The sequence below is a fragment of the Cydia fagiglandana genome, chromosome 20 (assembly GCF_963556715.1).
Source record: "Cydia fagiglandana chromosome 20, ilCydFagi1.1, whole genome shotgun sequence".
Taxonomy (NCBI): Eukaryota; Metazoa; Arthropoda; class Insecta; order Lepidoptera; family Tortricidae; genus Cydia; species Cydia fagiglandana.
Genome location: NC_085951.1, coordinates 5,576,474 through 5,599,442, shown reverse-complemented (window position 1 = coordinate 5,599,442; position 22,969 = coordinate 5,576,474). Strand labels below are relative to the sequence as shown.

The window sequence follows — 22,969 nt, the reverse complement described above, 5'->3', positions numbered from 1 at the left end:
TGCACGACACGGTATACCCACAGGTCTTGAATAGGTATTCAATCGAATAGGTATAGCAAGTTCTACTGTTACATAGTCTTCGTTTGGAACGGGACAGCATAGGATATAACCGTTCCCTTTTATAGAAATTGAGTTTATTTTTGGCGCGGGTCTTTTGAAAAAAAATCTTGGCTGCTGGTCTTGATGTTTATCCTAATGTACATACTTAAGAGGATAGTGGAGGACAGCTTCTCTATACAAACGTAGCCGTAGTAAACCCCCATTTATGAAAAATATTTTTACATAAGCCTACCTATATTAACTATAGCTATGCTACTTCGTCTATATTACTTACTTACTATTACTACTTACTAGTTTGGGCCGATGACCCAAAATGAGTCTTGGCCTCCAACATAAGAGATATTTTACCCGGCATTTTACGTCTAAATTACGTATCCCATTCCCAATCCCTAAAAATGACATAAACACTAAATCAAATACCTTAGAACTGTAACAAATGACGAGCACTCCGTCACGGCGTTCGCAAATTGAATATTGCAGACGTGACAAATATCCTTATTAACGAACGCACCCGCAAACTCGCAAGTTTTGAACGCAACTTTATTTACGGCGGCGTTTGTCGAATGTCTCATTTTGAAATTGGAATTTTCTTAACGGAATTAACTGTCATTTTGTACTTATACTAGGTTAGAATAACTTAATTTTGAGGGAGTGTCTCAAGTGTCTGAATTAGACTTGACGCTTGGTGATATGAATGTATATGTTTATTACCTATTTGATTAAATGATTTTAATTATTCTTATATGATAAACACATGATTTAATTTAAGGCATAGCTTGGATTGAAATACCGACATATGTAGATATTTACAAAAACTCACGCTCGCGAATGTAAGTTACCTATTTCAGTAAATAAAAGAACGTATCACCTCATAAGTACGAAAAAAATATTGTATTGTTAATACATATTTCTCATTCAAAATCATCCTTAAAAGTCTATTTAAATTCATGCATCAAATTACCTACTAAATGCAATTTTGCACACTGATATCGAAGACTAGAGTATTTTCGATCCGTTTCTTGTGATTTTGCTTCCACACCGAAAACAATGCATTACCTTTCAATTTCCCCACAAAACTTTCCAAAGTTCATCAAAACACCTCAACCTATACACATGGAAGCCGATTCACCACGGCACCAGATGTCTCGGATCATGTCCGTCACGCTTTTTGCTCCTTCCTCTTTGTCTCTGTTTTTGTCAGTGAGGAAAAAATACGTTTTACTTGAGTGTTTGTAAACGTAGGCGGTAAGAACGACAACTTGAGTAATTAATTTCGTTGAGGAACTTGAGGATGATAGGAGGAAATCGTTCGTTAAGAGAAACAATAGGAAATATTGAGAACGGTAGCTAAGTACATTCTGGTATTGACTTTATAATAAATTTACTGTGGTTCTCTATACGAAGTTGAAATTACGGAATACGTCAGTGGCATTATAAAGACAACATTAAGCAATAAGTACACGGTGTAACATAAGGAAACCGAATAATTTTAGCAACGTATTCCTGAATCATATTTAGAGACAAAAATGTCCTATAAACTTTTTTGAAATTCGTGTAGTTTCAGAGATAATATTAATAAAAAAAAAAACAAGTTTTTATTGTTACTTAGTGGAAAAGGCCTTTTTGATGGTGATGTTGCTGCTATGGGACTTAGTCTAAATATGTATCTTTATTTATAGATGTCAAAAAGTGGCAAGTAACACTTTTCAAAAAGTAGGTTAAAACCTACTTTTTTTTACATTTTTTTTTCGTAAACGAAAAAAAAAATTTCAAAATCAATTTTAAGTGACAAGTTTACCAATAACATTTATTCTTTATGTACAAATACATCCAAAAAAATTAAAAAACAAAACAAAAAAAATCTTTTTTGGCGAAATGCCCTTGTCTTGAAATAATATACTTACTTACATATTTAAACAATTATAGCAACACGTGAAATAAGCGCTGACATAGATCTAGCTGTTGCCATAAACTGTCAAAAGCTCGAATCTTTGGAGCAAATTAAGCCATATTTTACAAATGTTGGCTCCGTCAAATTTATGACCCTCAACATCAGAAGTCTTCAACGAAACTTTGACGCATTCGAGGTAGCACTAAAACGAACAAACACTGTTTTTGAGGTTATCATACTTACCGAATGTTGGCTAAATGCAAGTTCAGTGATCAACCGCCTTCCAGGTTACAACGCCTACCATACAACCAGGTATATCAATAAAAGCGGAGGTGTAGTAATATATGTGAAAGAATCTCTTAATGCTGTTGTCACGGAACCAAGTGTTGATGATGCAAATTGCCTGTCGGTTTCTATCTCTGACCAATTTAAAATTTTTGCTATTTACCGTTCCCCGTCATTCCGCGACATAGAAAAATTCGTTTCTTCTCTAGACGTAGTACTTAGCGATGCCACGGGGTTTAGAAATATGTTATTGATTGGCGACATAAATATCGACATAATGGATTCTTTAAATAACCAGTCCGCTGACTATCTCCATCTACTGGCTATGCATGAATTTCTACCAGCAATTACTATCCCAACAAGAAGTAACTCATGTCTAGACCACATCTTTGTTAAATCTAAATGTCGTTCACTTGGGGCGGTTTGTCAATGTCCTATCACAGACCACGATATCGCCATGGCCGCAATTGCAGCCCCTGACAAAACAACCACCCATCGCTCACGCTGGAGGTCAAAAAATGATTTTGCAGCGGCAGCGTTAGAATTAAAATCAGCAGATTGGTCCAAGGTTATGAACTCTAAAAAAGTAAACGAGGCAGTTGCGCACTTCAACCAAGTCATTGCTGTAGCACTAAATAATAACACCAGTCGGGTGAAAACAAGCCGCTCTAAATTTAATCTGAAGCCTTGGATAACTCCTGGCTTAATCAGGTGTATGAAACACAGGGATATTCTGCACAGCAAAGCTCGAGCTGCGCCAAACGATACAAGTCTTCAGATTACTTATAAGCGTTATAGAAACTTTTTTAACAATCTCCTGTTTAAACTCAAAAACGATTACCATAGTAAATTATTAACGGAGGCCAAGGATAATCCAAAGAAATTATGGAAATCAATAAAAAATATATGTCACACCCAGTATTGTAATGATTATGCTAATCAACTCACAACATTGTCTTCTTCGCCAAAAGAGTCTCTTAATATCTGTAACCAGCATTTCGTGACGGTGGGACAAAAGTTGGCTGTGGAAATCCTTAACAAACTCTCGGTAACTCAATCTTCTTTAACCTCTAAAGTAAAACTGTGTCATTCATCTGCTAACTCCTTATTCTTCAGCCCAACCGACGTTTACGAAGTTGATAAAATCATATCAAATCTTAAATCGGATAGCGCTCCAGGCCCAGATTCTATTACGCCACTTTTTATTAAAGAAATCAAAAACGCTATCATTGAACCACTAACCTATATTTGTAACCTGAGTTTGATCTCTGGATGCTTCCCAGATAGTTGGAAATTGGCTCAGGTATCTCCGATTTACAAAAGTGGATCTAAAAGTGACCCCAATAATTATCGTCCTATATCGTTACTCAGTGTTTTTTCTAAAATCTTGGAAAAAATTGCCAATTCTCGTCTCACTAATTTTCTGGACCAAAACAAAATTCTCTCAGATAATCAGTTTGGCTTTCGAAGGGGAATGTCAACCGAGTCCGCAGCCATTCAACTATATTATTTATTATTCAGAGCCCACTGTGTCCCACTGCTGGGCAAAGGCCTCCCCCCTCTTTCTCCACTCGTCTCTATTTAGTGCAATATCTGGCCAGCCTCTCAAGAAGGAGTCCAAGTTATCCCGCCATCGCCGACGAGGCCTGCCGGCTCCCCGGTTAGACTCGTGGGGCCATTCAACTGTCAAATAAAATAGCCAGCTCTTTGGACGAGGGAAACAAATGTCTTGGGGTATTCCTGGATTTATGCAAAGCCTTTGATACGGTCTCGATCGATATCATACTTAAAAAGCTTGAGGCTTCGGGCATAAGAGGGATTCTCTTAATTGGTTCCGCAGTTACCTGACGGATAGACGCCAAGTTGTTAAAATTGGAGAGCACTGGAGCGACCAACTACCAATCTCCTTTGGAGTGCCGCAAGGCAGCATTCTTGGCCCTACGCTTTTTCTTATTTACATTAATGACATCCTTGACCTTAAGTTAGATAAAGCAGATATAATTTGTTACGCTGACGATACTGTAGTGCTTTTTCATGGTAAAACTTGGGAGAATGTTTTTGCGCTCGCAGAGTGTGGCTTGAAAGACATTAGGGAGTGGCTCGATAAAAACCTACTTACGCTCAATGTAACGAAATCAAATTTCCTTGCGTTTTCTAAAACATCTGCCTCTACTGCTCCCTCTGGCAGAAATCTAGCTTTACACGAGAACAATTGTCGCAACCCTGTCAATGGTGCTTGTACGTGTAATACTATAACAAGAGCTGTAAGTGTCAAATACTTGGGTCTGACAATTGACGATAAACTAACATTTAAACAACACATTTCTACACTATGCGGTAGAGTTAGAAAATGCATCTATATAATGAAAAAACTTCGCCGCTGCTCCTCTGAGCATGTGCTTCGCATTGTATACTTTGCGCTCTGCCAATCAATTCTTCAATATGGTTTGATAATTTGGGGAAGCACGACAAAAAGTACTCTTTTGCTGCTGGAGAGAGCGCAGCGTGCCGTTATCAAGGTGATGCTCAGTAAACCTATTCTTTACCCAACGGACGCCCTTTATCGCGAAACAAATCTTTTGAGCGTAAGACGGTTATTTATATTTAAAGCAGTATCTCGAGCTCATTCCCTAGTAATAAACTTACAAAATTATCCTCAACTTCTTGCTAAAAGAAAATTCAGAGTCCCTCTACCAAATTACAAATCAGCCCTTGGTAAGCGTTCACCCGACTATATACATCTACGTATTTATAATAATATATGTAAAGTTCTTGAACTCCATAACTGTACATTATGGAAAATAAAAACAATTGTAAAAAAGTGGCTCGTGTCTTTAACTTATGAGGATGCGGAGTCTCTTCTTCTCGCCAGTTGATCTGCCGGTACTAACTCTCATATATGTACATATACGCACACACAAACACACACACACACACACACACACACACACACACACACACACACATGCACACGCTCACACACCATACAAGTTGCATGCGCGTTTATTCTTTATCCTATTACTACATATTACTTTATAAATTATATAGTTAATGCTCTCTTGTTAAGTGTAAGTATAGTTATCTAGCATAATAATCTTATTGTCAAACTTGCTTTGCACTCCAGGGCCCCATGATACAGGCTCAGCCTAGTTTGGGTTCCGCCAGACATTTCTTTTATGTATAAATTGTACTGTTTAGCAATAAAAATATTTTGATTTTGATTTGATTTGAAATTGACCTAAACTCATATTAAATTTTTTTCTTCTTTTGATCTCAGAAATGCGTGGTTAAAATTGTTCGGTTTCCTCATGTTACACCGTGTATATTGCCATTCATGTCTCTTTCTTTTCTACCAATAACTTACTAGTCTTATTACCCTTTTTGAGAGGTATATGTTACACCTGTATTTACATATTTTTTTACTATTCGAACTAAACTTTACAATCCCTATGCAAAATTTTCCCGAATATTTAGGACAACGTAACGTATCGTATGCAATTGTGCATTGACCCTCAGTTCTTAATACGATCGTGAAACATAACATTTTTCTAACTCTTATAATATTTTATGACCTACCTTATAATGTAGGTACATTATACCTACATAAAATAATTGCATACATACACAAATAAAATAAGGAAATGGCAACATAAAACTGTGCTAGGAAAGTTAACTAAGTAAATATTTGACGACCGGTTTGGCCTAGTGGGTAGTGACCCTGCCTATGAAGCCGATGGTCCCGGGTTGAATCCTGGTAAGGGCATTTATTTGTATGATGATACAGATATTTGTCAGGAACAAAGTCGTGGTTGTTTTCTATGTATTTAAGTATTTATATTATATTATTTATATCGTTGTCTGAGTACCCACAACACAAGCCTTTTTGAGCTTACTGTGGGGCTTAGTCAATTTGTGTTAAAATGTCCTATAATATTTATTTATTTATTTATCCTTTATTGCACCATAAAGTAAAAAAAATACAAGCTAAAAGAAAACTAAGTATAGTAAAAACAGCATAACCATGAAACAAAAAAGGAAAAAGTTTATTGTAACCGATACCAACATTTAGCACCCGCAAACCAAAGACAAATATTGTTCATCCAATAATGTCAAGTATGTTAAGTGGATTCATAAACAACTTTTTTCTTTTTTTTACCGTCATCCGTCAAGTCTCGCCAGATCGCGCGTGTCAAATGCTACTGCCACCACATGTGGGTCTAGAAAAACCACAATAAAATATTACTAGTGACAAGCAATAATGAACCTTCTGTCGTACAAATTAAGAATGTTGTGACAAGTCATTATGTTAGTGGTTTTGCTGTAACTGTAAAAGTTTTTCTGGTGTAATCCGGTGTTAACTGGTAAGTACCGGTTTGACGCGTTTGAAGGTGCCGCGTATCGAGGTGGGAATCGATTTTGCATAGGTATTAAGCTGGCGTTGACAAATTTAGGCTTCCTTTGGCGCGCCGCGTATGAGGATATTTTCTGTAACGGTACCGTAGAAAATAAACTTGCAACGTAAAGATGATACAAACAGACTAGTAAATATTATTACCCATCGTTCGCTTGGTCTTATTTGAAAAAATCTTTTCTCGTCTCTATCGAAACGAATATCAAATTGAGCCAATACATATGAACCACCTTTCTATTTTTTCATTTATATTGGGACTCATATAGATAATAATATTACTACCTATGTAATTTTTGTATACCTAGTTCCAACCATCGCTAACAACACCTATCTAGTACAATATTTTCATTAACTATTAAGGAAAAGAAAACAAAACTAATTTAACCTTACGTCACAGCTTACCTGTAGTAAACAAAACTAATTTAACTTACGTCACAAACGTAAACAGAAGCTTAAAATAAAACTATTACTTCCAAACGAAGCAGGAAGATGTCAAAATAGCGACACGAGACGCCGTCGCCCGACCGCGAAGCGACAAAAAGTCTAAGATATTTTAATAAGTTCATATATCGTAATTTCTCCTGCGTGACGGCCCTGTCGACGAGCGGCGATCCCTTATTGGCTCATATTTTAATTTGACGGCTTGCGATGTTAGTGACAGGACAGGGTTGTCAGTGTTAGAGATTTTACCGCGCATATTTTTCTTCTTTTAGAGTTCGTCCTAAGACTTAAAAATACCGACTTATTTATGGTAATAAGAAAAGTTCGATTAACGAATTTTTTTGTTGTACCGTTTGGGTATTTTTTATATTTCATAATGTTAGTAAATAGTGAAGTGAGTAGAGTACCTATTATTAAAGAATTATTGACGTCATAATGTAAGTACATTTATATAGATTAACGTAGAATAATTTATATTGTAATTTATTACTATATAAACTAAACTAATGTAACTGCTCACCTAAATCACACTTACCTCTAATGTAGGTTAATAGAGACAAAAAAACATGTACTTACCTAGGTACTTCAGATAGCGGCTTTTTTATTTTCAATGATTTTATAAAACGATTAAAAATAAGTTACAAGCGTTAATCGACATACAACAACTCGGGTACTTTATTTAAAAACGATCAATCAAAACGCGGGAAGCATTTCACGTCATTTGTCATTTCCTTCAAAATTCCCTCCAACTTAAGGGTAACCACCTGTTTGGTAGCACAATGGTGGGTAATAAACTAATGCGGTCAAGTGGGAGACGGACTTAAGCTTTGAGGGTACCGGTAAACTGGGGTTACTTTGAATCGAGGTGAAACATTGATCATCTACTTTTAAAGTAGATTTAGTTTCTGAACGTTTTCATCATGTATTCTTATTAAAGTTGCCAACCACATCTTAAAATTGCCTTGCGTTTAAAAATCAACTCCGTACATAGTCTGTATTTTTCAAAAAATCTAGTTTACGGTACTGTACCGACGTACACATTATTTATTAGTGAAAATTTATATGTTTAAAATCCTAATACCTAAAGGCTAACGATCACTGGTTTTTATTATTAGTTTATAGTATCGCGTAATGATCACACAAAGTTATTAGTGTCACTATTTCAGGGAAACATCATATAAAACTAACAAAAAATCAGGTGATTGCTATTTGTTCCATTTTTTGTCGTTACGATGCGTATTAATGTAAAAATATAATATAACTGACTTTTTATTTAATCAATAGAGATACAATTCTTAAAAAAGTCTCACAGCTGGACGGTGTATAAGTCTCTGGGTTCTCATTGGGACCTACACAACCCTAAAGAATAGCTCGATAAAAATATATTTACAGTTAATGAATTCATAACGATTATTCATAACGATTATTTATAACGATTATTTTCCGTCGTAGTGTCATCAGCGTAGTTACAATTTTACAAATTACCTTTATTACTCGAGGAATATTCAGGGCTCGCAGGAAATTTGCATTTTTAATAGAGTGCGTAAACATTCATCAACCTTAATTAGGCGATAGTTGTTGCTATAAGTATAAAGTAATTGGTAAATTGATGTCGTTTTAATTATGATAATATTGATAGTGTAGACTTAAATATTGACTCTTTTTATGCTTTTATGAAACTCTAGTTTTGGAGTTACAAATTTTAATATAACCTGTTAATTAAGTATTAAATTTCTTAACATTCTTTTAGATGGAAAAATATGTTTAATTTTTATTAACACACGATTTAAAACGTGTACTAGCAACTTTTATATTGATTGTCTGGCCAAACACTATCCCTAGATAATGGAGAAATAAAAGAAAACTAAGCTTCTATATTTTTTTTACTGACGTACCTAAATGATCAGACAATATACCCATATGATCATCGCATAAAACTTCCTATAAAAAGGATCTTTTTTAAGCTATGTACTCATTGACCTCATTGTAAACTAATTTTTAAGATCACCTCACCTAACGGTATAAACAATAGCTCAAACTACCGAAAACTTAAGGAAGCTCCTGTCACCGCTTGATTGATGTACGATAAAAACTCAACACGTTATTATGTCACAGTCTGGCTCTGATTAATGTGTGTGTGGCGGCCTTAATGCTCTATGGTTCAAGTCCATAGCCGTTAGTCTACGGGGAAATATGTACTCGTAGTTTAGATCAGCGGTCGGCAACCTTTTAGCAGCCAAGGCCCAAAATAATATTTATTTGGCCGCACTTTGTTAATATTTATGACTTCATCAGACATTGCCGTTTCTCAATATTACATAGAAAGACATACAGTCTTTGTGTCATTTTAATGGGAGTTTAATATTAGATAGTAATTTAAGAATATTTGTACGCCATGTATTATGGTAAATTAAGGATTGGAAACAATTATTATGTAACATCGATTTATACCCTTTTTTACACAAATAAACTATTCTATTCTATTCTAAAATAGCCAGGGAGGCTCGCGGGCCGCAAGTGAGAGGTTCGCGAGCCGCATGTGGCCCGCGGGCCGCTTGTTGCTGACCGCTGGTTTAGATAGATAGATAGATAGAATACTCTTTATTGGCACACCTCAGTAAAAAGATACAAAAGAAAAGAATAATTGATTAAATGTAGAGGCAGACAACAGGCGGTCTTATCGCTAAACAGCGATCTCTTCCAGACAACCTTTGGGTAGCGGAAACAGAGAAATAATCGAAAAAGCAGATGTTGCAAAAACAGTTTAAACGCTGGCTGAGACGCGATCGTTGAAAATGTATAGTAATGTATTATTTTATACAAACCTGTAAGAAAAACTTATAGCGCCGCGAACCAAACATTCTTTGAATAACTGCCGTATTCGAACTTCAAGATATTCACAAGAGACGACACGTACCTACTACTTAGATCCATTCTAGATACGTTATAGTTTCGATATCAACTAGTTCTCTTTTGCAGCGCAATTCGGGCAACCAATGTCACTTTTACGTTAGATGGAGTAAGATATCTATTAGATGTGAATTGGATCTCTAAGTCATATCCTGTGGAAATCGTTCAAGAGTATCTCAAGAATCGCGCAAATGTCAAATTTGACAGGTTAGATCTTAAACATATCGTATCTTGGTGATGTCTAAAAGATATCTATTTCAAAATCCGAATCGGGCCCTAAGTTTGTTAGCACTCTGCGCTCACAATACCGTGTAACTTTAAAGAAAAAGTTAACAACAACCAGAAACAAAGTTCACAATGAAAGTCTTAAACTCCTTTATGTGGAGTTTACGACCGCTTCCCCATACAAATGACCGTAGTGCTGTAGAAAGCGACCAACTTTTTATTTTTGTCAAAGTGACTTACACCCTAACTCAGTGGCTTTGGTCGCTTTCTGTATTGATAAAAAAAAATTAGTTGGTCGTTTTCTGCATAACTACGGTCAAATATAGGCCCCATTTTCCTCTATGGATACTGACACTACGGAAAATATTTTTAAACAATAAGATGTATCAACCATGGGTATGCCCCTTCGTTTGACTCTTTTCGTTTTTTTATTGTTATAAGCGCATTTTATTGTTATAAATATAAACCATACAAATTTAAAGCTCTTTTATCCCTTATAATAATTTAAAAAAAGAAACGAAAAAAATCAAACTAAGAGGCTTAGCTGTATTTAATACAGGTACAGTCGACGTCAAAGATATCTTCAAATTTTTCGCCTTATTGCAAAGGAGTAAGTAAATAGTTTAATGTTATATACAGAGAGAGAAATGGCAACTACGCTTGTATGAAGAAGCGGCCGTCCTTTTTACTCTTAATAAAACCCGTTGAAATATGAAACATTGAAACGGCCGTTACCTTTGCGTCAGCAATTCGAAACTCAAATGGATCGAATCATGCGCACGACGTCAAGAAAATGTCAATAATGATATCTTATGATGGTAATCGTAAGGGTATCAGCTTATAAGTATTTAATATGCAAGCCGCCATTTGAGCTTTAAAAATATGAACTTGATTTGATATTGATTTCACATGACTCGATTCCAGATGTGTAAAGTTTCCAAAAATTGCTGGAAATCCCGGATTTCACAGGAAATAAAAGAAACTTTCATTTTGGGAATGGAAAGTTCAGATTCCCATTTAATAATATCAGAAGTTTCCGAAATTTGAGCATTGGAAATGTCATAATTTTTGAAGTTTGTAAGCTTGCTCGTATTTGCACAAAATGATTTTGTTATGTTGGGCCATACCATACTCTGTAGAGTAGATCATACTGAACAAGTTTTACTATGGGGTCAAACAATAAAATTCTGAAAACATATATTCTAATTCACAGAAATACCTGTTTTTATTCTCGCATTTTCATTATTAAGTAGTTGGTAAAAACATTTTAGTATGACTTGTACGACTAACATAATATTCACCTCTCAGAGTAGGGTCATACATAACAAAACACCTGTATTTTCTTGGCCGCGAGATGTAGTGAGAACTAAGAGAATGATCTCAAATCAATATCGAATCTAGTTGGATTTCTAAAATTCGAATGCGGCGACAGGTTGTATGATATGACGATATGTTTCATTTTTAAATGGCTCGAGTGTCAACGCTCTTGTAATTTTGCTAATCAAACACTAATTTAGGAACTTGTTTTTAAATGCGAATAACATTTTAGATGCGTAGGTACTCATATTAAAAATGCCTACCTGATTATTTATCTTATACCTTTAAACGAGCAATTCTTGTTTATTTATATGTATATTTCGGGGACCTCGGAAACGGCTCTAACGATTTCGATGAAATTTGCTGTATGGGGTTTTTAGGGGCGATAAATCGATCTAGCTACGTCTTTTCTCTGCGAAAACATGCATTTTTGAGTTTTTATGTGTTTTCCTAGCAAAACTCGATCTCCCAGATATTTTATATTATTAGATTAAGTAGAAAAAAAACCATAAACACATGATTACATTTTCTTTTGCCCATTTCCTCAGCCTCAGTTCCATGTACACTGGCGTTCAAAACTGCATGGAGATGTTTCATTCAACCGTAATATTAAGGCATTACAGTCGACAATTCGACATCTATTCATGCACTTTTGAACGCAATTGTGCTTCAAAACATAAATCGAGAGCGACCACCACTGTCCTCTTGGATCGACATGTTATAGGACAATCGACGAATTAGCCGGTGCCTGTGTACGGGACAATTTGCCGTAAAACGTCGGAGAGTGTGTTCGTGTCACAGTATACGTAAAGAAGTTGTTTAACTGGATACAAACGCCAAAAAGGTGCATGGGCGTGTTTGGAGTGGGATGGGTATAGGGATGTGGATAAATCTGGACGCTAAAACATAAATTGAAAGGGACCACCACTATCCTTTTGGAAGGATATTTTACAGAACATTCGACGAACTAGCCGGATAGCCGGTGCCTGTGTACGGGACAATTAGCCGTAAAACGTCGGAGAGTGTATTTGTATCACAGTATTACGTATGGTAGTATTTTAACTGGATATAAACGCTATGGTGCATGGGCTATGGCCACTATGGGCGTGGTAGGAGCGAGATCTGGATATGGATAGATGGTCTAAAAATACTCGTATTCCGTAACTTTAAACATGGATTTTTTTAGAACATAAATGAAAATATGATTACTCAGTACACAAGCAGCTAGTACCTACTCAGTTTACTTATCTATTACCTACTAGAGTTGACGTAACAAAGTATAGCAGTGCCATTATAAACGTCCTATTTTCATAGAAAGATGATACTTAAGGTGACATTGTTACACTCCGGTGCGGATTTTGTGCAGTGTTAGCTTAGCCCTACTCTATACTACTAATTCGAAACACGACATATCAGTTGACATCTAATGACAAGAAATAAATAAATATAAGTACATCCTGCGTTCTTTAAAATCTCGGGTTTAGTAGCTAGTAGTTTGATTTTCTCAAATTAAAGGTACTGTTTACTGCGCTAGTGTGATTCGTCCTGTATCCCTCGCCCCGTAACTCCCAAGAGTTATAGTATTTGGGACAGTTCAAAGGCTGCCGTCGGCCTTAAAACATGAGAAACGGCCCTCAGACGATTCTACTTATCTATTTCTTTACTATGGAAATTATAATTATAAACGACATCCATATCTACTGCACCCAATTGCAAGAAAAACAAATTGCAGCAACTCCAGTTTAGTAGCGTTTTTCTCTAAGTAAAGGTACTGTTTGCGTCTCTAGTGCAGTAAAACCTTTATCCCTCGCCTCGTAACTCCCGCGAGTTATAGTATTTGGGACAGTTCAAAGACTGCCGGCGACGTTAAAACATGAGAAACGGCTGAGACGGTTCCATTCAGATGATTGCTTTCCTCGTTTTACTGCATTTAACAGGTTAAGATTCAAAATTAGAAAAGTATAGAAGGTAGCTAGGTTACTTTACTATACAATAGTTCCGTTACTTAATGACAAACATACCCTAAACCAAAAGTGGAAGCTTGACATTTAGGATATTTTTTCTTCAAATGATGTAGAACATTACTATGATACGATTTTTAACAAGTACCTAAACCCTTAAAGTGAGGGCATATATACCTAGTAGGTACAACTACAGACCTAGATCGCTAGGTCTAGATAGATAAAATTGTTCCATAGTAAATCGCAATGCATAATAGAAGTCAGTCGCATGCAGCCAAAAATTCATCTATAATACTTACTTAGAGTTAAGCGGTAGACTTACAGGTATAAATACTACAGTATTTAGAGATCAATAACTCATCATCACTACATCGGCTGTATTATTCTACCCCTACTTTTTTATGCGTTGCATCGCACAGTGATGTAATCGGCATAAGTAGTGGACAAACAAAATTGCAACATTGTTATAAAAACTTTTGAACGTCCGATTCCGCCTGTTTTTAAATCGCAATCGCCGAACCGTTGGAATGCACGCCGTAACGATCTCGCCTCCAACTTTAAAACATTGCCACGAATTCGTAAAAGGTGCGCGAGTGCATGTTTTTATACAAACCAGAGTTACGTGAGCTAAAGACACGTAAGAAACACGTGCTAGCGAAGACTACACTGATATTGGCTTGAGTGAGCCTTTTATTCGCCGCTGCATGGTGAGATGTGGAATAACCCCGTCGTTACAGTCAAACCTGCACTTTACTTATCTAAAAACGGGACATTATTACAAACGGCGTGTACGTTATCGCAATAAATTTGTAATTTTAATCGTTATTATCAAAACAAGGGAACGGGTTAACAATAAAATAGTGGGTTTATCGTCGCGTTTGCGTTGGTTTCTCATAAAAATGCGCGAATTACGGCAATAATGCGGCAAAAGGAGAAAAATATGATACTGTGGGCATCTCCCATTTCACTTACTGCGTTTTACTTTTCGTGGTGAAAATATGATTTCTACTAGAAAAAAAGCACTATAGAAATACGAAGCTCACATGATCTTACTCTCTTTTTACAAGCGTAATTCAAGATGTTTACTTATTGCTAAATAATTCTAAAAGCGCATGTGAATTGTAAAGAGAGCGATAGATAAGATGAATTTTTAGTTGCTCATTGCAAAAACGAGTGAGAAATTTATCTCTGGTCTCTATCATTTTCTACGTCTTATGAAAAGCAAAATTTGACCGTTTGTTGGTTCCTTTATCCTCAGTAGTGATGGTCATTAAACAAGTCTTTGTCTTTAGTATAAGATCCGTCAAATGCCATCCCGTTCCGCCCCGTCGCGTCAGAAACCGAACTGGACTATCGTGGATTTTTTGTCAAGTTACTCGTCTATCTCTTTTGTTTGTTTTTCTTGGGCAGTATCCGTAAAAAGTTGGTTTTGAGTAAGTAAATAAAACACCATGACAAGAGTTCTTTATAGGTTAAAACCATGGATCATCAATATCACCGGCACAATTAGGTTCAAATATCTGAATGTGGAAATTTTAAACTTTTTATTTTATTACATCAATGACTGTTTAAGTATACGTGAGATAAAATTTAGTGATGCACTTTTTCGGTTGGACGAACCAACTTGACCAAAAAAAAACGATTTCAAACAAAGGTACTAACAAATTTCGTAATTCATAATTCATCTTTTGCCGCAGCAATATGAGCAATGTGAGCTTCATTTATCACTGTACAATGTTCAAGACAGAAGCACCTTACGTTTCCCCTGACCGAACAGGTGCGGTCCCACAAAGGCTCGCGACGAAAGCCATAAAACTATTAATTATGACAGAAAGCCGTGTCATACAATGAGTATTATGCGAAAATTATGAAAAAACTCAAGAGCGGCGCCACATATCTTTTTGTCTACGCGAACCTCCTGCGGCACAGTGCGGGTGGACAAAAGGCGGCGCACACTGGGACAAAGGAACACCCCGCGCGGACAAAAAATTACATCATTTATTTTATTGGTTCGGGTGAGAATGTGGCACATTAATATTGCGTAGGGCTTAATGTTCGATCGCCCTAGGCCAGTCGTCAGTCATTTGCCGGCTTAGAAACGTTACCTGTGCAATATGTTCTCGTGATGTATGAGGCCAGATTGTCGTTACTGCGTTCTTGATTACATCCAGAAAGTAATTATGTTGTGGCAGTAAATTATAATTATCTATGTAATGTAACTATACTTTGTAGCTAACTCTCTAAGCACATGTAATCATAATGCACATGTTAACATGTTTAGTTACATAGGTAGTTTTAATAGCTTGCATGTTCAGCCAAGTTATCTTGTTTTAAAAACTTATAAAGATAGTTTTGACAGCTTATTTAAACTTATAGCTATCAACACCAGAAGCAATAATCGTGTCGATATTATTTTCTGCGTCTCTCGGAGCAAGTAAACGTATCATCGATCATAGCGGTCCTCTACTTTGGTCATTTATCACGTCGCAGTTGGTACTTTCTAGCTGGTGTAATAGGAAATTAATAACTTATTTGTGGTCATCTAAGTAGGCACAGCCATTGCACAGGCTTTAGTATTATTCCACTATAATTTGCAAAATATTTAGTGCTTCGGAAATCGTACAAAATTTACATTAAACCCTCGCCTCCGCCTCGGCTAGTCTGTGGCCATGAGTAAGCCCATTCATAATAAAAAAAAAAAATTGAAAATCGCTTGAATTCGCAATGTATCTTAATTGCAAATGAATCCTGGATGGCAAACTCATGTTAGATTCACGGTTCGGTAGCTAGGTAGCGAATTAGAACATTCATAGCAAAAAATATCTTGTCACAGTCTGTTATCTCCAAATTTGCTATTTCACTTACTGACAGATATGTCTTAATAAATAAGAATTAAATTCGCATAATCTTAATCAACTCAAACACTAAATGCTCCTGTCAAAAGATTGTGCCATGAATTTGAAGCTTAGAACCACTGTGCGTGAAAATTTAAACTTGCTATAATAGTGTTCTAATTTCAAACATCTTCTAAAAGTTCGTTGACCGTTCATTTTGGCGCATTTATTGGTCGAGATAGGCACGAGATAGGCGTTTACGCTTTACTAGTGACGTGACAATATCGGTGTCGATACGCTCGACTTACTTTCCATCGATTTTTAGTTTTTTTTTTATAGAATTCGTTTATTTTTGTAACCTAGGGTGCTGGAACGAAAAGTGTGAGATTTGTTGGTAGGAATATTAAATTGAATAAGTAGGTACCTACTTTCGTTCCAAGAAAACTTTTTATTGAGATGTTCGATTTGCTTTCACTGTTTTAAACTCATGCTGTTTTTCACTCTCCTTTGGCATTGTCTATGTTAACTGTTTTAAGCCGAAGTGGGGCAAAAAATGTTATTAACTAAGTATTTATCTTGGGGCTCTGCGTATTTCAAACCTAGTTTTTGCGATGCTGTATTTTCTTAAAATGTTCTTCTTTATTTGTAAACTTTCTGGCCGTTAGTTTGACCGAGGCTCCCTGAGTTCAATAAATAATAAATAAAAAAATCACTATATCGTTTGTTACAAAGTTAGACACACAAAATGCAAGTGTTATTTTAAATGTCAAATTTCTACAAAATTATTACGATACTATTCCGCATATTCGTAACTGTGGAAGTAGAGTTGGACCAAGATAAGTCTGCAACAATTTCGATAGCACACGCAGTGCAAGTGTTATTTTAAACATAAAACTTCTATGAAATTATGACGATTGAAATAACACTTGTACTGCGTGTGCTATCAAAATCGTCGCAGACTTATCTTGGTCCAACTCTACCCACACAGTTGCGAATATGCGGAATAGCAGAAGGAAGTAACCTGAGGTCGCCGTGACGTCACGACGCGGAATCGACCTCGGCGCCCGAGCGTGGCGAGGGGGGCGGGGCGGTGTACTTTCTCGGAGGAGCGCTTGCTGACTAGGGGGGCTAGCCAAGATGACAGTCGTACATCGACAATCGAAAAGAAAAAATGTATCGGAATGACAGATGCTACGAAAATTCACATGACCATTTCCCTACATTACTTACTCGTACCTACCTATTCAAGTTTCGCTTGGCGTTTTATATCAACCTAGGCCCCTAGGTAATCCTCGCGTAAATGGGGTCCTCTGGTTTTCCATACATAAAAAGTACGTAGCTAAAATTGTTAAGTCTGACTAAGCTTACTCTGTAGGTATGGTATTTGCTAAGGCAAAGTGGCCACACTTGCTATTTATATAGATATGGCATGGCTTTTGCTAAAGGTGGCCACTGACGAGCCTTCCAACAGTCAAAATAGCGTGGCTGCAATCCAAAATCGGTCCGTGAATGTCACGTATAATGTTTAATATTAGGATGCCGTCCATTTGGATGAATCCATTGTAACGGCTTCCATTTGGAAGGCTCTTCAGTTGCCTGCTTAAGATAAAGTGGCACGTGACACTTGTTTTTATGAAAATATGACGTTTATAACTCTTCCATACTTTCCATACCTATAGGTACATTGACAGAACATATAAATATAAACGCCATATTTTATGGTAGCACGTTGACACCTTGTCACTGTAAAGTCTGTTCAAAGTTAGAGTCAGACCATAAAAAGTCTGCAGCGGTTTTGATAGCCCACGCAGTGCAAGTATCAGTTATACGTCATAATTTTATAGAATATTGACGTTTAAAATAACACTTTCACTGCGTGGGCTATCAAATCCGCCGCAGACTATTCTTGGTCTGACTTTAGCATGTTCTGTTCTGATGACTCTAGTCAAAGGCTGCAAACTTAGCTATTATTTTTAAGATTTTTTTGTTAGTTAACTTAGCTTTATTAACGCGACACATAAAATAAATAGTTACATAATAAACATTTACTAATACCTAGAATTACGATTCTGTACTTCTAATTTCACAAAATATCCGTTTTTCCATTTACCAATCATACCATCCCAAACCCTGTTTCACTCGTCATACCTGATAACGTTACATAACCCAGCAGCCAATCGCCGGCCGCCATTCATAAATAGAACGTTCGGTTATCAACTGATAAGGGCCATAAACCATAGTGCATAACCAAAATGGCTACCTTTAATGTTCGTTCGTTTTAGTGTTGTGCCACTTATTAACAACTAAGATAACGGTGTCCTTGGGGTTGTACTGTTGTTTTACTACTTACAGATAATGTTAAGTGCAAATGAAAATAGTTGTGTCAAACTCGATATCTTTGTAGTGTTAATAGATTTACATTTTCACAGAAAATATCTTTGAAGATAAAAAATAAATAAATAATGCATGTATATAGAGAAGATCTAGTCTATTTTTCTAGTTAAATATAGGTTATGTTTAATATAATCTGGATGGAATATTTTTAGATACGTATAAATCAAGAGAATCTATAATTTTTAGTAATATAGTCAGGCGTCACCTTGCGTCTCGCTAAGAGAGGGATAAGGAGCGGCGAGTCCCACACACTGTGCGTAAATGCATTCCCACTCCGTCAAAAAAAAAAAGGCGTCACCTTGCGTACCTAATTGCAAGGTAATTTTACCTACTATATATATACTTAGGTAAAAATTGCTACACATTATTGTTGATCATTAAAATGGTTTTCGATATTTAAAATAGTATTTAAAGAAGCAAATTTAATACAGTACCTATAGATGGTCAAGCAAATCTTGTCAGTAGAAAAAGGCGCGAAATTCAAATTTTCTATGAGACGCTATCCCTTCGCGCCTACATTTTTCAAATTTGCCGCCTTTTTCTACTGACAAGATCTGCTTGACCAAGTATACCTATTTGGTAGAGTCGGGCCAAGCGAACTCTGCTTTGCATTTGCAATGACTAAGTGCAAAGTTAGCTTAGCCGGACTATTCTACTACTTTTTTTTATAAAGTCGGTTAAAACAACGGTAACATCGTGTGGAGTACCTAATTAACTTAAAATAAACTAAGACGACACACAAATTGGAATCGCTGACACAGACACGGTAAATTTAGCACTGGCAACATTGGAGTGGTTTTTACTTTTTAAAATTAAATAAATCTACCACAGCGCACTGGCTGGAAATGATTGACGGAATGTGCTTCGGGTCATTAAGAAGTTAATTCTATTTTTTTTCTGGTTTAAGTTGACGCTAGCAAGCCATACTCTGAATTACTCTGGCAAGCCAACTTTGTCACTAGAAATATGTATACTGCCGTATTCGAACTTCAAGATATTCACAAGAGACGACACGTACTAGATCCATTCTAGATACGTTATAGTTTAGATATCAACTAGTTGTCTTTTGCAGCGCAATTCGGGCAACCAATGTCACTTTTACGTTAGATAGAGTAAGATATCTATTACATGTGAATTGGATCTCTAAGTCATATCCTTCAAGTCATGGAGTCATGTAAATCGTTCAAGAGTATCTCCAGAATCGCGCAAATGTCAAATTTGATAGGTTAGATCTTAAACATATCGTTGTCGTATCTTGGTGATGTCTAAAAGATATCTAATAGATATCTATTTCAAAATCCGAATCGGGCCCCTAGTCTAGTCAGCTAGCCGGTTGTCACTAGAAAAATCTTTGGAAAATAGGCCACAGTACGTACAAGGAATTTATTTTCAGTGCCATTTCGTACCTTGTCACAATGATAAGTATGTCTCTAGCGACTTTCATATCGATTGTCACAAGATACGAAATGGTACGGAATTTAAATTATTTTACTGTACCTAGTAAATTCTAAAAGATTTGAATACAAGGTGTTTCAGGTAGCATAACATCCTTGAAACACCGTAAGCCTTGAACTGTTTCATAATAAAAATCGTTTAAAATGATTTTGCGCTTTTACTGACCATGAAAATCGAAAAGTGGGTTAATTCATTGCGCTTTGGAACACGCCATGGTATGCGATTTTATCTATCGGTTAATTTCATGTTTAAGATATTTTTTTTATGTTTTATTGTTCTCTGTAATGATTTAAATCAAATAAAAAAGTATTCTAAAGGGTTTTGTAGCCACAAAAAAGTTTTTGCGGGATAAGTCTTGCGAATGTCATTAGTTAATGGATTTAAATCTGTAACCAACTACGATATTGAAGTTTATATTTTACTACCAATGTTACAAAAATTACAAGAAAAATGGTTAGTTTTCCCCTTAGTCGATTAACTTACTCAGTATGTATATTCAAATAAAAATGAAGTGTACATCTGACGATGTCATCATTATAATACAGTTTTTCCTCTGTGAATCAAATATTATGAATAATCATTTCTTAATTTTAGATAAATCAAACATACCAATTATAGAGTATGTTTTCCCAATGGGAGAACCATATTCTGTCATAGTGAATCTACGATCAAATGCATTAAAAACAGTCTGTTACCGAGCAAGCCACCCGTCCCTACAAGTTTACAAACAACCTAAGCCGTGTTGTACACTTTCGCAAAGGAACAATTTCGTTAAAACCGCTTTAAGCGCCACGCCAATTGAGCACAGATGGCGCGTGGTACGCGGAGTGTGGTCGTCTTCGCGACGACATACGATTCGTTTTTTGAAATTTATGCGTTCGTTTTATAATTTATGAGCTCTTTTGTTTAACTGATTGACGGAAGGTGTTTAAGTAATTAAGAGATGTTTTAGAAATTGTATTCGTCTGTTTTGAATTTTGTGTGACACATAACTAAAAAAAACTTTATTTCCGACCATGGCAACGTTCCATAAGTGTTATGTTATTTAGTATCATTTTAGCCTTACAATTATGTCAGTAATAATGTAAATCTTAGTATATTTAACACATTTTTTTGTAAGAATTTTAAATTTTGCGTTGGGTATATTTCCGACCTACCAATAGCTACATTTATCCAGTAAGACAACATTTCAGAGCAAGCTTCTATTAATGAGACGATTTTCTCCAAATTTACAGGGTTTTGCACAATTTATAGTCCATAGGTATGGGGTCATACAAAAAATTTAAAAATAGAAACACATGATGTTAGTCAAAATTGAGCAGAGGTAACACGCTAGGGTGCCCAAAATTCGCGTCCCATATGGTGCGTGATACAATAAAGTTTATGGCGGAACGAAAAATGAACTGAGACAAATGTTTGTGGTGCATTTGCTCGTCAGATCATAAAGGCGTATTAGTAGTTGTATACAATTGCAGTTACGTCTTTTTAGTTAAGAACGGCGGTGTAGGTGTGTAGATAGGTGTACCACAGCGGGATACAGACCGCCCGTAGGGACGGCACGGCCTGTTCGGGTCTGTGCTTTGTTTTCCTTCGGTCAACGCTTAATCTAGAAGCATATTGACTGAGTATAATGACCATTCTGGCTGGCATTTGCAGCCGTGTTGATAGACAAACGATGCTGTGTAATTCGTGACTATCTAGGTAGGTATCTATATTACACTCTGAAACATCAAAGAAACAAATCTAATATGCCCAAATAAATGTGACTGTCTTGCGTGATTGTAATGTCTGATTATTTTTATCGACAACTGTAGTTATTCATAAGTAGGTCGGTTTAAAAAAATGATATGTCTAGTGAATCGCAACGAGCTTGGGAAGTTAAATATGTAGTGATAACTAATGATATTTCCTGCTTAACCTATTTCTGTAATCCAGTATGACTTATTACTTTTACCTATGAGATATTGTTCAGAGTTATATTATGCCGGAAAAGAGTTAATCTAAACAGAACTGTGATTACACTTACGCCTTCAACGCCATTTTGTCTATCATAGAAAAATACTAGTTTCCTGTCCAGGTAGACGCATTAGCGCTAGGGGGCGCCTGTATAGCGCCTGTATATACTTTAATGTTCTCCGCTTCATCGCTAGACGATGAATGATGTGAAGTATCGGGCTATTCTAAAGGCGGATGGTGTGGTGCATTGAAGCTTTATTGACGTAAATTGTTCTCAAAAACTAAATATGTAATACCTAATGCGTATAATGAAGCAAGGGTTCCAACTTTTTTTATTTTATTTCCCGCATAGAACACATGCATGACTCGCATGCACGCATTTTCTGTTATTAAATACATTATATTTTAAGGCCATTAAAATTGTAAAAAAAGTATACATATTCCACCACTAGCAATTTTTTAAGTTTTTATTTGTATTTTTATGTGTTTAATGCCGCGTTATTAGTGCCGACTTGTTATTCTTCCATTTTACTCATAATTATGTATTTTCATTTCATTTCACCGACACGATTACTCTGGATATACGTGTGTATTGTGTGTAAAATACTATTTCTATGTAAATAATACGTACGTTCTTGTATGCATCTGCTTTTAATACGAGAAATAACACTGGGCGGCTATGTTATTAAAACCGCATAAATAATAAAACTGAAGCGTTGATGTTTCCTTAATTATATAGGTACTTACCCATAATTTAATTTCTACCACTATAAACTTATTGGATTGCACTAGGTTATATCTAGTAAACACTAGAAACCCAGCCTTTATT

The 22,969-nt window shown here is 36.0% G+C and overlaps 1 protein-coding gene across 1 annotated transcript in view; it reads left to right on the top strand.

The window, feature by feature from the left end:
• Positions 1-22,969, top strand: part of LOC134674728 (LIM/homeobox protein Lhx1) — an 82,608-nt gene that overhangs the window by 45,197 nt on the left and 14,442 nt on the right.